We start from the raw sequence: 16,630 nt of genomic DNA, 5'->3' as shown, positions 1-16,630 counted from the left end.
AAAAAAAAAAAAAAAAAAAAAAAAAAAAGGAAAGAAAATGAAAAGGAAACAGCAATTAAATAGAATGTCATCCGTAATCCCACTGGTGCAAAACCTGATGATTACCTACTGGGCTATGGACAATGCTACATGTATTAATCTAATTAAAGTCCTTTTTTACAGGCATCTGAAGCCAGCTCATTAGTGTGTTACTGAGATGCTCATTAATGGCTGGCCATGACTAATTTCTTGAGAATTATTCTTTAATTCTTTATCATTCACAGCCTAATAGGAAAACACAATGTTTCCATCCCCCACTCTCCCACTTGTACGCAGTGGAGACAGGTTCTCATCAGCCACCTATTGACTTGATGTTCCTTAATGAACATTCCCCCCCACCCCAGACTAAATGTTGTTTTAACCGCATATGATTTATTTATGAGGAAAAGCAAGTGAACTTTCTGAGAACTTTCTTAGCTGTTAATGAACTGGCATCTTCGCTGCTGCTTTTTGCATCTCCCTGCATGAGGCAGAGAGGAAAGGGAGCAGTGGAAGATCCTCCTACCCAGGTCCATGAGCCTTGTGCTCACCTCCTCATCCAAAACCTCTCTGGACATGCAGGTGGTCTCAGCAGCGCTCCAAAGCACCAACATTAGGCCATGTCCCACACTACATAGGGCACCATGCAAGTTCCTGTGTGAAGGAGTCATGGACCTTTTACAGGGCAACGTGGAAGCAGGGGAAAAATCTGGGCTCCAGCAGGGACCTCATTTCATGCTGCCAACCCACCACCAGATAATTTAATCACCTGCCAGGGCCACCCAGCTCCCCAAGAGGAGCTGCTGCAGATGGAGCTTCACTGATGCAATTCTCACTATTCAGCTCCACGGGTGTCTTCTAAGCAGAAATCCTGCATCTTGATGCCACGGCTTCTTTCACTCACAAATGCTGCTCAGTTCCCGGCCAAACTGGTCCTGCCCATTCCCAGGTTGTGCTGGGCTCCTGGGGCCACCCCAGCCTCTTCCAAGCCCTGAGGGATATGGCTGTTTTTTCTGAATGACTGAGCAGAAGTCGGGGATTTCCACATCACCACATGCCACCAGGGATTTTAGCAAAGCCCCAAATCCCAGGGGACTTGGCAAAACCATGAGCTGAGGAGGATACCGTGAGCGGAGCCACCATCCACAGATCAAAGGGGCAGCTCCAGTCCCTGGGCAGACTCCAAAACACTTGTCCACGTTTTCCTACAGAGAAAACCAGCTGATTGTCCCCCTCTACCTGCTATGGGATTTCATGTCAGGAGTATCCCCAGAGCCAGGGGCTCGCTCCCAGAGATTGTGCTGGTGGTGAGGGGAGCAGGACATGGGATGGGGAGCCTTAGGTGGGCCAGAGGAAGAGCAACTTGCTGGTCCTTGGCACACTAACCCTCAGTTCTTTAACAACTGAGGTTTTTGACATGCTCCTTTCCTCTCTCAGGGTTAATTATCAGCTGATTGCCTTTCAAAATTATTTCAGACACTTTAAATATGCAGAATGACATAAATTATTAGGATAGATACTCTGTAAAGTTGCTGAGATGTGGGCTCCTACTTCACTTCTGGTGGGATTTGCTGAGGTCTGGGTGTCTAAATGCTGCCTCTGAGGGTCCACAGAGACTGGGGAGGCACCCTCTCCCCAAGGAAAGCATCTCAGAGGGGAGGGATGGAGCCTGCAGTGATGGGAGAGGGAGACCTGAAATGCAGCTGAGGTGATGGCTATAGCAAGACCTACGTTGGTAGCCATTCCCTTTCCTCCTGAAAAATAATAAAACCCGGCTCCCCATCTACTGGTCTGTGCCTCTGCAGTTCTTCGTGGATGCAACGAGCAGAAGAAGGCCTGGTTTCACCCACTCCCATGTGATGTGTGTGCTTCAGCATCAGCTCACCCAAAGCCCAGAGGTGACTGATGGGCTGGCCATTTGCCCACCGATGTCAGCGGGCGCTGGGGCAAAGCCAGCCATGAGGGTACGTCGTCTGCTGCTCTCTCATTCTCCATCAGTAACGTCACGGTAGCCTTGCACACCCTGACTGTGTAATGGTTAAGGACTGTGTGGACCCTCGGGGCTCCCTGTTGATGCTGGTTTCATCCCTTCACACTCAGCCAGCCCTTCTCCAGGAGAGCATCACCCTCCCCTTCGCAGCGCTAGGCTCCCACAGAGGGGGTGAAAGACACAGACCCCTTTTTTAATAATAAAGAAAGATTAGTAACCCATCATTGTTTGTTGATTATGGTCATTCTTTTCTGTAAATGAAGTTTAAAAGTCATTAAAAGATTTGTCAGCCGTGACTTATGAGCCCTTCTTGCCGTAGGGGAGTGAAGCAATGACAAATACCCTCCACCGCCGTATCATCTGTTATGTGTTAGAAGTTGCCACGTTCCAATTACCAGGGACCCACCGAATCCATAAACGAAAAGCAACTCGAATCCCCTACACGGCTGCCGGGACCATTAGTCAGAGCTGGCGGGTTTCATCACCACAGCATCGGGCTGAGGGGGCGTGGGGAATAAATCACACTTTGCACAGGGCATCGCTGGCACCCACAGGAGGCTTTATCAACGCTAATTGTGACTCGGGCCCACCTTCGGGGAGATGGAGCAGCTCCTGGCCTCCCAAGCAGGAGACACGGCTGAAGGGCTGCAGGAGCTGAGGGCTGGGACATGACCAGCATCGGGTGGTAGGTCGGGGCCAGGAGAGCTCTGTAGCCCAGTCAAAAAACTAAATAAAAAAAATCAGCTTGCTCATTTTTCCTCCTTGAAGCACAGCGGCAAAGGAGGCAGTTAGTGCCAAGCACTGTGCTGCCTTGGAAGCTGCTTCCAACAAAGGCTTTCACGCTGGGGTAGGCACAAACCTACGAGGACGCACAAAGGCTCGGTGATCAATGATCTCACTGGAGATATCTGGAGATATTCAAGGAGAGGCTCGACGAGGCCCTGGGCAACCTGGTCTAGTTGGGGGTGTCCCTGCTGACTGCGGGGGGGGGGTCAGACTAGATGACCTTTGGAGGTCCCTTCCGGCCTGGCCAATTCTATGACTCTATGATTCTATGATGAGATGGGCTCAGATCTCAGTGATCTAGTGGGAGGTGTCCCTGCTCATGGCAGGGAGTTGGAACTAGACCATCTTTAAGGTCCATTTCAACCCAAACCATTCTATGATTCTATGATTTGCCCTGGTCCTGCCAGCCCCAGCAGGAAGAAGAACTGAGCTCGCCCTGCTTCGCCTTGCCCCCACCCAGAGGGCTGGAGCCCCTCTGCTGTGAGGACAGGCTGAGAGAGTTGGGGGGGCTCACCCTGGAGAAGAGAAAGCTCCAGGGAGACCTTAGAGCCCCTTCCAGTCCCTCAAGGGGCTCCAGGAAAGCTGGGGAGGGACTCTGGATCAGGGAGGGGAGCCACAGGATGAGGGGGAACGGCTTTAAACTGAAAGAAGGGAGACTAGGATGAGTTCTTAGGAAGAACTTGTTTGGTGTGAGGGTGGTGAGAGCCTGGCCCAGGTTGGCCAGAGAAGCTGTGGCTGCCCCATCCCTGGAGGGCTTCAAGGCCAGGCTGGATGGGGCTTGGAGCAACCTGGGCTGGTAGGAGGTGTCCCTGCCCAGGGCAGGGGGATGGAACTTGATGGTCTTTAGGGCCCCTTCTAACTCTAACTATTCTAAAATTCTATGATTCTAAGCTCCTCCTGATGGCACAAGGAGGATGAATGTGAAGAGAGCCTGTGCTTGCTGAAAGCTCCTCCTGATGGCACAAGGAGGATGAATGTGAAGAGAGCTTGCTGGGAGAGCAGCTAGTGCTGCACACACTACAGGAGACCTTTCTGGGGTGCAGGACACAGGGTGACCTTTCTCATCCTAGGCAGCAGAGCCTGGCATGGCCCGTTGTATCTGCTCTGTGATGGGGGTGCTCCCCACAGCTCATCCTGATGGAGGCATCCAGTTAAAGCCAAATTTTCCTGCCAGGGCAGGGGCCAGCCCTGGCACCAGGCCCTCCCTGGCTCCATGGGGACCCTGCAGCTCCTTACTCACATGTGCTGCTCACCTTGCCCTTCCCATGGGATGCTGAACAGCTTCCCTGCACCAGGGGGACACTCCTGCCCCCATCCCTATGTAGGGCTCCCAGATACTCCAGGGAACTCAGGACGAAGCTACTGGCCCCTGAGTGATGGCCAGAAGGTAGAAGCTCTACAGATCTCTGTAGCATCCTTTCTCTAACCCTTGCCCAGAGGACCAGTCCCAGTCTGTGGGTTATACGCAGAGCTGAAGCCCACCAGTAACTCCCAGTGCTCACCCACCGCTGGGGAAGAGCATGCACCAGATGTTACCAAACTGACTGGGTGATGTCGGGGGAACACTGCAAAGCTCCTTGTTAACACAACAGCTTATAAAATCAATTAGATCACATTAAAGGGCAATTTGGCCCTCATTACACTTAACCTCCTCTGTGAGAGGGGTAATGGCCCATGGAAGTTTATGACTCGTTTGGCTTTCATTTGTTGGGCACAGCAGAGGGAGCACTCACAATGGCAAACCTCCCTTTCCCGGGCAACAAAATCCACCACTAAAATCCTCAGGATGAGCTTCTCCCCAAGCTTTTCTCGATCGGAGCCCACTGGAGGTGTCCTGGAGGAGCCACACCAGAGCTGGGACACGGCACCGCAGTCGTAACTCCATGGTGGGGCTGTCACCAGGGACCAGACCACTGTGTCAGGAGCTCTGCAACCTACCTCTGTCAGTAGCCAAGACCAAACTGCTTCCTGAAACACCAGCAGAGAGGACTAACTTCTCCCAGAGAAGCTGTGGCTGCCCCATCCCTGGAGGTGTTCAAGGCCAAGACCGATGGGGCTTTGAGCAACTTGGTCTACTGGGAGGTGTCCCTGCCCAGGGCAGGGGGTGGGACTGGGTGGTCTTTAAGGTCCCTTCCAACCTGAACCATTCCATTATTCTATGATTCTAATGTGCTTTCTTGGCGCAAAGAACTGCCTTGAGGTCCCCTGAAGAGCATGGCTGAAATCCTCATGCATCAAGGCTGATCATCTTTCATTCACCCTCCCTGACCACGCTCAGCAGCAGGCAGGCATTTATCCCGTTAACTCTATGTTATCCTATTTAACCCTATCAAATCTCACCTTTTATCAGCCAAACTGGCTGCCTGGGGCTGTGTCTACCGTCACTGACCCACAGATCTTTGGAGACTCACCCGAGTCAGAGTGACTTTCAGCTGCTGTTTTGTTTTCCCGGCCGTGTAGGGCATCTTTGACTGTCCCCGAGAACTGTGAGCAGCAACACTTCTGTCTGGACACGGCTGCTCCGCAATTACTCATTTTAACAGTAGCAGTCATTGGAAAAGCAAAAGAAGAAGAATGATTTCATTTTCGTAACCTTGAGTTCCCTCTGCCCTGCCTGGACGCGTTCGCCTGCATTATTTTCATCCCCCAGGAACGTGGACACCACATTGCTCCTGCTGCAGAGCCCACCAGGCATCTTCCACACCCGCTGGAGAGCTGGTCTCAGCACTGGGGGGGGCCAGGGCTTGTTCCAGTCCAACGGGTGATCATCCCCCCTCAGGTGAACCTGCTACTGACCCTACCAGATAAACCCTGGGCTACCACCCCACGCTTGGTTCCTCTGGTTAATGCTTATCTGCAAATGCTAAACAAGCTGGGAGCTCCGTAATTAATAACGAGGGGGTTCGTGCCATCGCTGTGCCCACAGCCCGGCGACGAGCACTTTGACAAACTGAAGCTGATGAAGTTAAATGGGGAATTCAAGCTGGTTTATGAAACCTTCACGGTTCGCTGTGGCAGGGTTTCAGCTGTTCCCTCATCTTCTCCTCAGCAAGGCTGTGCAGGCAAACGCACACACTGATGCACAGATAAACCCTCCTGCTACACCAAATGGTCCTGTGAGAGCCTGATGCTGGGGAAGGCGAGGAGAAGGTTTTATAATATTACGCATGTACATTCTACAGAGGAGTCTGAAATAACACCTTTTCACAACACAGTTCTTGCTTAGGAACTCACTACTGCAGAATACCAACATTAGAGACAGAGAAATCAAGAAAATCCCTTTTTTAAGCGTTTTCCTCACCCCCATCCATCCATAAGACTTTAATTTTGTTAGGTCAAAGCCATAGCTGTTTTGTTCTTTGCAGGTGGAGTTCGTAATGGCACAGGGGCAGCACCTGGCATTCACATTTAATGACTCTATTGGGAGCCCACTGGTAACCGGCATTTTCTCCTGGCACCAGCTGATATTGTGAAACCTGTTTTGATTTTGCAAAACACAACTCCCAGCCCGCCTTTGCAGTGGGGAACAGCAACCCTACCGCAAACACTTTGGCAGAAAGAAAGAGAAAAGAGTGTTTACTTTGAAAAAATTCTCATCTTTTAAAAACCGAACTAGGGAAGAGGGTGAGGGAGGGAACGACCAGCTGCCAAGTCCATGGGGTTGGCCAGAACTCTCTTCATCAGCTGTTGTGAGGCAGGTGATCTCCAGGAGCTTGGAGAAACCTTCTCTGAGTTTCTGGAAGAGGCTGGGTGGGTTCAGGAGACTCCTCATCAGGGGTCACCTACTGAATGTGTTGGCCCTCAGGGGTCTGTCTCCATGTGTCCTGAGGGAACCGGTACCACTGGCTGAGGATGTCCCACCCATAGGCACGTTCTTCAGTTCCATGAGATCACTGCCCCACGGGAGTGATTGGGATGGACCCCAATCCCGAGATTGGGATCAACAGAGAGATGTGATGAGAAAAAACGATGTCTCGCTTCCCGATACCTGCGGCTCGTGGGGCATCAAGTCAGCTTTTATCACATCAGGCTATGTAAAACATTTTTATTACGAAGGAAGGATTCATAAACAGTTGTGTTTATTTTTCTGGCTTTCCAGAGGAGTCTTTCCTGGCCAGCTGATCTCTCGCTCTTCAGCGGAGAGGAGTAAATATCATCACAGTCGCTTCCTCCCAAGTTATTTAATTTCTTGACTTGTCCATATGGCTCACATGGGCTTTGTCTCTGCAACCGGCTGCCGGTTTGGGAGGACAGCTGAAACTGGGAGGGCTCTGCTATCATCCTTCATGTAAGGAGGTGAAAATCTCACCCTCAGAAACTCCCGTGAGAACACCTTACATGGGAAAGCTGGGAGAAATCCCCTTTCTTTCACTACCATCTTTAACCTCCCTGTGCCACAGTCCACCTGAAGGGGTTGCTTTTGGGGTTTAATATAAGTCAGGAAGATTTGTTCATGGCTGCAAATCACCTTGAGGAAAAGCAACCTGTAAATGCAAATGATGACAGTGATAGCTGCTATATATAATGTCTGTAAGATCATTAATGCCAATCAACTCTTATAGGAATATACATCTTGTCAAAGTAAAGTGAGATCATTTCACAGTAAGATCCCAAGCTGGGTTTATAGAGGTAATAATAGCATTGATAAACTTAGACTTTTTTAAGATGTTTGACATGAGGCACACGTTTTCATTAAGAAATCTGAACAGTAAAACACCAGGTTGGATTAGGACCCAGCTGAGAAGTCTCCAACCATCAGCACAGAGCTGCTCCCGGGCTCCCACCACGGCCGGTTTCTGCACCCATCCTGTTTTTGGTTCTTATTAATGACCTGGCAGAAGGCATTAAACCATCACTGCTGATGTCTGCAGGTGAGAGAAAGTCAGGGGAGCAGAGAATAATAAAGAGTGGGTCACAGCAGAGCAGAGCACATGGACTGAGACCTGCACGATGAGGCACCCTCTTCTGGGAAGCAGAAACTCCGTAAAGTCCTTGAGCTAACTCTTCCCGGGCAAAATCCAAGGAAAATACAAACAGTATGGATACAGCTTGGTCACAAGAACTATTCAAGGATTGGAAAACATACTTTTTTACAAAATCTTTGTTGCTTGACAAAGAAGAATTTACCTGGTGACTTGGTCAGGGTCTGTAAGTGCCGTTTTGGAAAGCGCTAACGGAAAAGAGAATTCATCAATTTGGGGACCAAGACATGACAGCACCCAGCAACTGAAGATGAAGCTAGATAAACTCAGATTATAAACAAGCTACAAATACTCAACATTGTGGGTAATCAGTCTGACAGTCGACTTGTTTGAGAGATTCTCTCTTGTTTCTCTTGTTTTTAAAGCAAGGCGGATTATTTTCCTAAAAAAAAAAAAAACAACCCTGCTACCGTTCATGTGTTACTTCAATATGGAATTCAGGGCAGTCCCAGCGCCTGATTTATGTAGGTGGTCAGATTAAGGGATAATTTGACTTAATAAATTTATTCGGCACCTTATCACACACATGACTGCTCATGCACATGCTGCATTTGTTTCCCTCTCGTTTCACTGCCAGGAGTTCTTCTCCCTTCACTGCCACCATCAGGACATGCTGTCAGGAGCAGGAGATGATCCCCTTGCCTTGCTAAAGCTAATGTTATTTTTAACACTTTATCTAGACCCCTAAAATCAATAAGAATCTGCCTTTGGCTGTTAAATTACAAGTTCCTCCATTTAAAGGATGTTCAGGCCCTACTTTCAACTCTCTTTGAAATTAAATCCACATTTTCATTCATTTTTTGACAGTCGCTGTTACCAGGTGAATCCTAATTTCAGCCCAGCACCAGGGATGCTGTTGGCATCACTAAAACTGAGCTGGGAAGAGCCACTCTGGTGTGCACAGGGAAGGAGATGGATGGTCCCTCTCCAATCTGCTCTGATGGAGATGGGTAGAACTCCCAGAAGGTGGGAAAGAGACTTGGAGCGGGTTTAGAAAGAGATGCCTTTCTTCTTCACCAGCTTCCAACTCATGAAATTATTTGTCATTGCCCTTCCCTGACTTGCCTCCAGCAGGTCGTGTCACCGCAGAGCCGCCTGGAGCACAGAGCAGGAGGGCATTACACGGGAATCTGGTGAGATTTCCACACCTTTACAAAGCTCCCTGCAGCCTGGACATCTCCCCACTAGAAAGATTAAAGGGATTAGAGGCTTACAAATGACCAGCCAGGGAAGTGAAGGGCTTTAGAAAATACAAAGTTCTTAATTTACAAGGGATGTTTAAAAAATGAATGGAGTGAGGATTTTCTCCCACCGGAAAGCGGGAAAATGTATTCTGAAGGAAGGTTATTTGACCAGTGAAATGGTTGGCTCATCCCATGTGAAAGTACTAATGTATATTTTATACAGTGCAGAGACAAAGGCATCTCTCATTTGCTCCTCTACAGATGAGGTGAAGACGGTGAATGGGGTTAGTAGGATGAGTAGAGAATATGGTTTTACAACTGCAACGAATGAAGCACTGCCAGAGCAAAGCTGGGAAGCACGTTTCCAGATGAGTAGTTCGTTGACTAAAAATTATATTTTGGGGTAGGCTGAACACTACTCCCAAAGCATGCAAAAACATCCCACTTGCAGAAGGAGTAAAGCACAGATGTCTTATTTTCCACAAAAATACGGGCAGCGCTTTAGATCAGCAATGGCATCACCCTGCTGAGTTCTCTCTTTCCTTTCACTCTCCATTCCTGCCCCGGGGAGGGTTGTGCTATTCCCCACACTAACTGCTTGCTCGGGCCAGTTTAGTTTCCCTGGTTAAACCAGCCCTGGTTAAACCAAAATTCAACTGAGCCTGTAAAAAGCAGGGGGTGGAAAGAGCTCCTGAAGGGAAGTGGAAGCTCTTGAAGGCTTTCCAAAGCAAGGTTTACAAGTCAAGAATATGTTCTTCCCTTTCCATTCTCCTCAGGCACAGATCTGGCAGAGAGGGAAAGGGCAGGGCAGATGGTGCTGGAGAGGCTGGAAGATCCCTTCCTTGGGTATGGGCTCCCAGAAGATGTCCTCGCCAGGCTTGTGTCTGTAAGTTTCTCCTTGGCCCTGGACACAGTTCCTGCAGAAAGAGAAGCGATTCCCAGCGTAGGTGTCTTCTTTCCATGCTGGCTCTTTCAAACATGGTTTTTTCCATCCTCAGTCCCCACTGACTTGTGCACCCCAGACATTCTGTAGGGCTGGGAAGCCAGACAGAGTGTGCCTCCTCCTCCTAGGTTTGCAGAGACTGTCTCCAAATGCCCACCAAGACTGTGCAGAGCTGCAGCACTTCTAGAAACCCTGTCAAAACTTCAGATCCCAGCACCAAAAGGGACTCACAGCAAGAAATCTGTTTGCTGACCCAGTCTGAAAGGGCCCCAGTATCTCTAGGCATGTGCTCTGCTTCCGTTATCACTTATGCCCAGGGTCCCAAGGGTGCTCTTTCAGCCCCTTAGAATCATAGAACCACAGAATTGCCTGGGTTGGAAGGGACCTTTCAGATCATCGAGTCCAACCATCGATCCAACACTGACAAAAACCATCACTGAACCATATCTCTAAGCACTATGTCTACCTGTCTTTTAAATACCTCCAGGGATGGCGATTCCACTACTTCCCCGGGGCAGCCTGTTACAATGCTTGACAACCATTTCCACGAAGAAATTTTTCCTAATATCCAATCTAAACATCCCTCTGGCACAACTTGAGGCTGTTTCCTCTTGTCCCATCGTCTGTTCCTCGGGAGAAGAGACCGACCCCCCCCTGGCTACACCGGGGGGCTGTAGAGAGTGATAGAGTGATCCTTGGTGCAGAAGGGATGCTTTGAGTTTGCTGTGTCCACCATCACGCATGAGCGTACACCGAGAACCACCCAGCTTCCTCCCCACATGAAGAACAAAGATGGTAAGAGGGAGATCAATATACACAGGGCTAAAAGTACATTACTACAGGTGACTCATTATCCCTCCCAAGGCAGAGCAGCTATGTGATGCTGACATACATCAGAAAGTAGAATCCACCCCTGTGAGATGCAAAGTAGATGGAAACCAGGCTTGGCTGGATGAAGGGCTCTTCCCCTAAAGCAGGTACTTCCTCGAGCCGCAGAAAGTTGGTGCAAGTGAATCTGGGCCAAGCTGGTGCCTCCATGTCATGGAGCACAGAGGGCTGGGCAGATGGTCCCGGGACAGAGCAGAGAGCAGCAGTGGTGACACCATGACCACAAGCGCAGCAGTAGTGGCAGCTCGACCATCTACAAGCCCTGGAGCTCCTCTAAATTACTCCAAGGGCTGGATCAGGAGGAAGACAGGCTGCGTGTAATGGCTAGGCAAAAAGCTTTTTAAGTGACTTCTGATGTCATTAGCTGTAACCAACTTACCCCTTGCAGAGCAGAACTGGACTCACACATCACTTCTGCTAATAAAAATCACCCACAGTCCAGATTCTATGGTGCAAAGTAAAGACTAAATGTGACATCAGAAGGGAAGTAGCAAGAATTTGGCTCTCTATAATTAACATTGTGACACTTCTGAAGGGCTGGACAGTCTGAGATGTACAGAAGTGTTTTTTTAACTGATTTAGGATTTGTTGTAATGCAGGCACAGCCAGAATTTTCATCAGACGGCCTCTACATCCTCAACCCGATCAATCCCATCTCCCACTGCCCACGTGGCTAACCCAGCAGGAAGCCTCTTCCCAGTGCAAACAGCAGGTATGTTCTGTGCAGTGCCCCTGAGGAGCACACCCTGGGACACTGATGGCCACCGACAGCAGCATCGCTAAAAGCAGCAGTGGAGCTCAACAACCCTCAGGGCTCCAAAGGCCCCGCTGGGCACCAACACAACCAACACACTGCGAACACATCGGTTAGATTTTGTTTTAAATTAGCAACAGGGCTGCAGAGAGACAGGAAAAATGACATAAAAAGAAGAATCTCCATGATTTCAGGGTTGCGGTTAATATTTTTATGCAGCTGAGCCTCCCCTGCAGTGTCACAAACCGTAATGCAAAGAGGTCCATGGCAGAGGGTATGAACTGGAGGATTAAACCTGTTAACCTACTTATACTTCAAAAGCCTATGCAAAGTTAAAAGAAATTAAGATAGATTAGGGCCATTAATGGAATTTAATGGTTTCAGATGTTTCGGTTAAACTACAAAATCCCAGCTGCAAAGCCCAGAAGGTGGGCAGCAGAGATGCTCCACGGGGGCTTCCAGTTCCCAACAGCCCGACCACGGCCATAAGGTCTTTGGAGTCAGACTGTCCCTTGGTTCACTTGCACTACACCTTGCAGAAAGGGGATGTATTTCCTAATCTGATCTGGGGTTCAATCCTACAGAAAAACCAATAATCACTGTAATCACACCCTAGCAGTGCCCCTGGTCTGGCTCTCTCTCATTATCCTAATTTTGGAGGGGGTGTAACTTTGCTGCTTTCCCTGACTTGCTCCCGATTTATTTATACAGTTCTCACCTATGGCTTTCTGAACGGCCACTGGCTGTTGCAGAGGGCTTGCTGGTGGCCCCTGAGGAGTGTGGTGGTGTGAAGGCAGTGGTGGTGTGATGGCAGTGATGGTGTGGTGGCAGTGGTGGTGTGGTGGCAGTGATGGTGTGATGGCAGTGGTGGTGTGGTGGCAGTGGTGGTGTGAGGGCAGTGGTGGTACGAAGGCAGTGGTGGTGTGGTGGCAGTGATGGTGTGGTGGCAGTGGTGGTGTGATGGCCATGGTGGTGTGATGGCCGTGGTGGTACGAAGGCAGTGATGGTGTGATGGCAGTGGTCCTCCACCATGGGTGCCAGGGGGGTCTGGCTTCAGAGGGGCATCACAAGTGAGATGAACACGGGTGTACCTGTTTCAGGCGCTGGGTGGCTGAGCTGAGGTACTTCTCAGGCTACCACCTCGAGGCCAGGGCAGGAGAAGACCCTTCTAAAGCCTCAACTACCGCCCATGGTGGAACACCGATGCATCCTGAGTACTCACCCTAAATCTGAGAAAAGGAATTTTAACTATAGGCTGGTCTGTCTCTCTCTCTCATCCACCTCTCCATCTGCATGTTGCGAGATACACATTAGCTTTATGGATGTGGACGCTCTTCTGTCCCTCTGTGCACGTGTAAGACCTAAAAGTGGCACCTTTTGGCTTGACAGCACTGCCTGATATTAAGAAATTTCTGATCGTAGATCTGTATGTGTGTGTGCATGGGTGTGCTTATATGATTTTCTTAGAGAGAGAGAGAGATATACATACATACATAAGTATTAATCTGTGATTTGTGCCTCTACTGATAGGTATGTGTATTGGTTCAGGATACTGCCTGGTAAGTCAGTGTGAATCCTGCCACCTTGGAATCTGTAACTAAGTCGCCGTTCAGTGATTTTGTTTACTCACTTTGTAAACCCCTAAACAGGCTCATGATTAAGGGCTGCTTAAATTCAGCCTCTCAATCTGCCTCTCATCATTAACAGATTTTGAAGAGCTTCTAAATCACAACCGTGTCAGATATTTTCAGCCACGACACCGGCACTGTTGGCTGAGCACAGGCTTCCCTTCTCCCTCGGGTGCAAGCCCTGGGGGTGGCTTTGGTGCCCCTCGGATGCTCCACATGCCCTGGGGTGGGCATGGTCCCAGAGAGATGCCACTGATGCAGAGAGGAGGCTGAAATGCTCCTGCTTGGGGCACAATCTTGGCCGGCTCTCACAGAGACAGCAGCGTGACTTGACAGAGAGCTTTTAAAACTTTCCAGGCTCCGGGTGAGATTTACAAAGCACCGGGTGCAGGAAAGTATTTATTGTGGAGCAGAGGAGACAGTGAACCTGAGAGAGCGCGGGACACAGGAAGGAAGGCAGCGTGATTCATCAGCGGGGAAGAGCAAGACAACTTATCTGTTTTCTGCAATTCCACTTACAGCCAAGAAAAATGAGCCATCGCACCAGAAATTATGTGTGACAGGGAAGGACAAACCGCTCTAATCAAAACAACAGCGGTTCAGATAACTCCTGGAAGAACCCTGCCACGGGCACCCGGCTCAATTTGGAGAGCGATATTGGGCTGGGAGGATGCTCCTGGCAGGACAACGAGGCAGAGACACTGCCCCCCCCCCCCCTCCTCCGGGATGGATAAATAAGTACTCAAAAAGCAGGCGATGCAGCAGCTCCAGAATACTGATTCCTCGGCGCTCATATTTTCTGGCTCCCTGCTACAAACCCAAGGCGATTTGATTTAAGCCAAGGCATAATAAATAAATGAGAACTTCCCAATTCTAAGGGTGAGGTGAGGCAGAAGAGGAGGGTGAGGAGGAAATATGGAACCAATGAAAAGAAAAGATAATAATGCAAGTCACCGAGAATGACGGGCTCCCAGAAATGCTTGAAACGGCTCCCGAAGGCAAAGCTTTCATCTGCATCTCCAATGTGCTGTTTATTTTGCTCAAGCGAGATGTGAACCTCAGGGTCAACAGCCTCACCTTGAAGCTCCTCTCAAATTAGCCAAATCCTGAGCAGCAACACACTCCTTTCTGCCACTGTGTTGGCAGAGATCACACCCAGAGAGGTTTTGATCTTCTTGTGGTAGAAGGAGAGGATACATTATGAGTTTCTCAAACCATAGAATCGTCAGAGTTGGAAAGGACTTAAAAGATCATCCAGTTCCAACCCCCCTGCCCTGGGCAGGGACACCTCCCACTAGACCAGGTTGCTCAAAGTCCCATCCAGCCTGGCCTTGAACCCCTCCAGGGATGGGGTACAACTACCATAGTACAAACTACATTTTCAGTCAGGCAATAACACCTACTTGGATACCATTTAGTAGCCCCTGTTAAAAACTTGATTGGGGGAACAGGTTCAAAGATCTAAAATCTAGGAGATGACTATCTGAGATCCAGATCTCCACACAGATCATACAACCAAGAAGCAGGTACCACCTGAGTCTAAATCAGACCATTTGGAATGGTTGCAGTGATTTGGATCCTGAAATTTATCTTTATGTTTCAAGTCTGTTTAACTTCAGCTATTCCAGAAATCACCTGGGTCTTCAGCCTGTTTGACTTCTCCTGGTGAAAGGGAAGAACCAACCAGACCGTGCTCGGTGGGGGAGAGTATTTCCTACTGCAAAGGCTTTGATGTTTTGCCTTTGCCCATGACAAGGCACAAAACCTGGACTCAAGCACTGTGTTCTTTTGCCGTGTTCACCTTAACTGAGTTGACCAAGTCCATGTGGTCTGGCTGTGGATGAGGAGAGGACAGTGCACACTATGCAAACAGCAGGTTGGGTGTGAGCACTGGACCATCCTCTGAAGCGCAAATCAAACTTGAGGTCCTTGAGAGGACCTCTGCTATGTAGATGACCATGCCAGCATATGATGATGATTTTCTAATACTTTTTTTTTTAACATTTCTGGATCTCTCACTCAGGTCCATGCTGGTCTCCAGCAGCCCAGGGAGCTCAGCTTCCTGGACCAGGTGTGAGTCCAGCCCTCACACTGCCAGCCTTCAGAACTTCACAGAGGGTATGGATGGAGTGAAATCCAAACAAGAGCCTACTGTCAACAACCCCCTTCATTCCAAAAATCTAGACCCCATACCTGTCTCTGCCCTGCAGTGTGACACAACGCTGAACATCCTCTACCACCTGTTTTGTGCAACTTGGATGTTTCACCACCTTTGCCATCCCAGGTCACCGCCCAGTTCCCTCTACAAGCCAAAATCCCGTGATGAATTTGGACTCCTGATAATCTTAAAAACATAACATTGAGTTGTTGTCATCAGACCATTTGGAATGGTTGCAGTGATTTGGATCCTGAAATTTATCTTTATGTTTCAAGTCTGTTTAACTTCAGCTATTCCAGAAATCACCTGGGTCTTCAGCCTGTTTGACTTCTCCTGGTGAAAGGGAAGAACCAACCAGACCGTGCTCGGTGGGGGAGAGTATTTCCTACTGCAAAGGCTTTGATGTTTTGCCTTTGCCCATGACAAGGCACAAAACCTGGACTCAAGCACTGTGTTCTTTTGCCGTGTTCACCTTAACTGAGTTGACCAAGTCCATGTGGTCTGGCTGTGGATGAGGAGAGGACAGTGCACACTATGCAAACAGCAGGTTGGGTGTGAGCACTGGACCATCCTCTGAAGCGCAAATCAAACTTGAGGTCCTTGAGAGGACCTCTGCTATGTAGATGACCATGCCAGCATATGATGATGATTTTCTAATACTTTTTTTTTTAACATTTCTGGATCTCTCACTCAGGTCCATGCTGGTCTCCAGCAGCCCAGGGAGCTCAGCTTCCTGGATCAGGTGTGAGTCCAGCCCTCACACTAGCCTTTTGCTTTTATTAAGGTATATTCAGGCTGAAATGTCAAGCTTTTCACCATGATAGGTGAGAAATACACCACCACTTTTTTGAACGTGAAGATGTTCACAGCCGATATCCCTGTAAGAACTGAAGTTTTAAGAAAATAAGATTTGAGGCCCCTGGTAGAACCACAAGCACTGGCAAACCTGCAGGAGACTGCGGCTACAGCATGACCCTTTGGGTAATTTATTCTAGTACTAGCCTTTTGCTTTTATTAAGGTATATTCAGGCTGAAATGTCAAGCTTTTCACCATGATAGGTGAGAAATACACCACCACTTTTTTGAACGTGAAGATGTTCACAGCCGATATCCCTGTAAGAACTGAAGTTTTAAGAAAATAAGATTTGAGGCCCCTGGTAGAACCACAAGCACTGGCAAACCTGCAGGAGACTGTGGCTGCAGCATGACCCTTTTGGTAATTTATTCTAGAACTGAAATAATTTCTTCATAAAACAAACATTACTTCTAGTAGAACTTCATTATTAAAAAGTCATCCCC

The 16,630-nt window shown here is 48.9% G+C and overlaps 1 protein-coding gene across 1 annotated transcript in view; it reads right to left on the bottom strand.

Moving 5' to 3' along the window:
• Nucleotides 1–16,630, bottom strand: part of RALY (RALY heterogeneous nuclear ribonucleoprotein) — a 98,495-nt gene that overhangs the window by 44,313 nt on the left and 37,552 nt on the right. The gene's annotated exons all lie outside the window — the stretch shown is intronic.

The sequence above is a fragment of the Calidris pugnax genome, unplaced genomic scaffold, assembly GCF_001431845.1.
Source record: "Calidris pugnax isolate Ruff unplaced genomic scaffold, ASM143184v1 scaffold55, whole genome shotgun sequence".
NCBI classification, from domain to species: domain Eukaryota; kingdom Metazoa; phylum Chordata; class Aves; order Charadriiformes; family Scolopacidae; genus Calidris; species Calidris pugnax.
The sequence above is the reverse complement of the archived record's forward strand: the minus strand, read 5'-3'. Positions and strand labels throughout refer to the sequence as shown.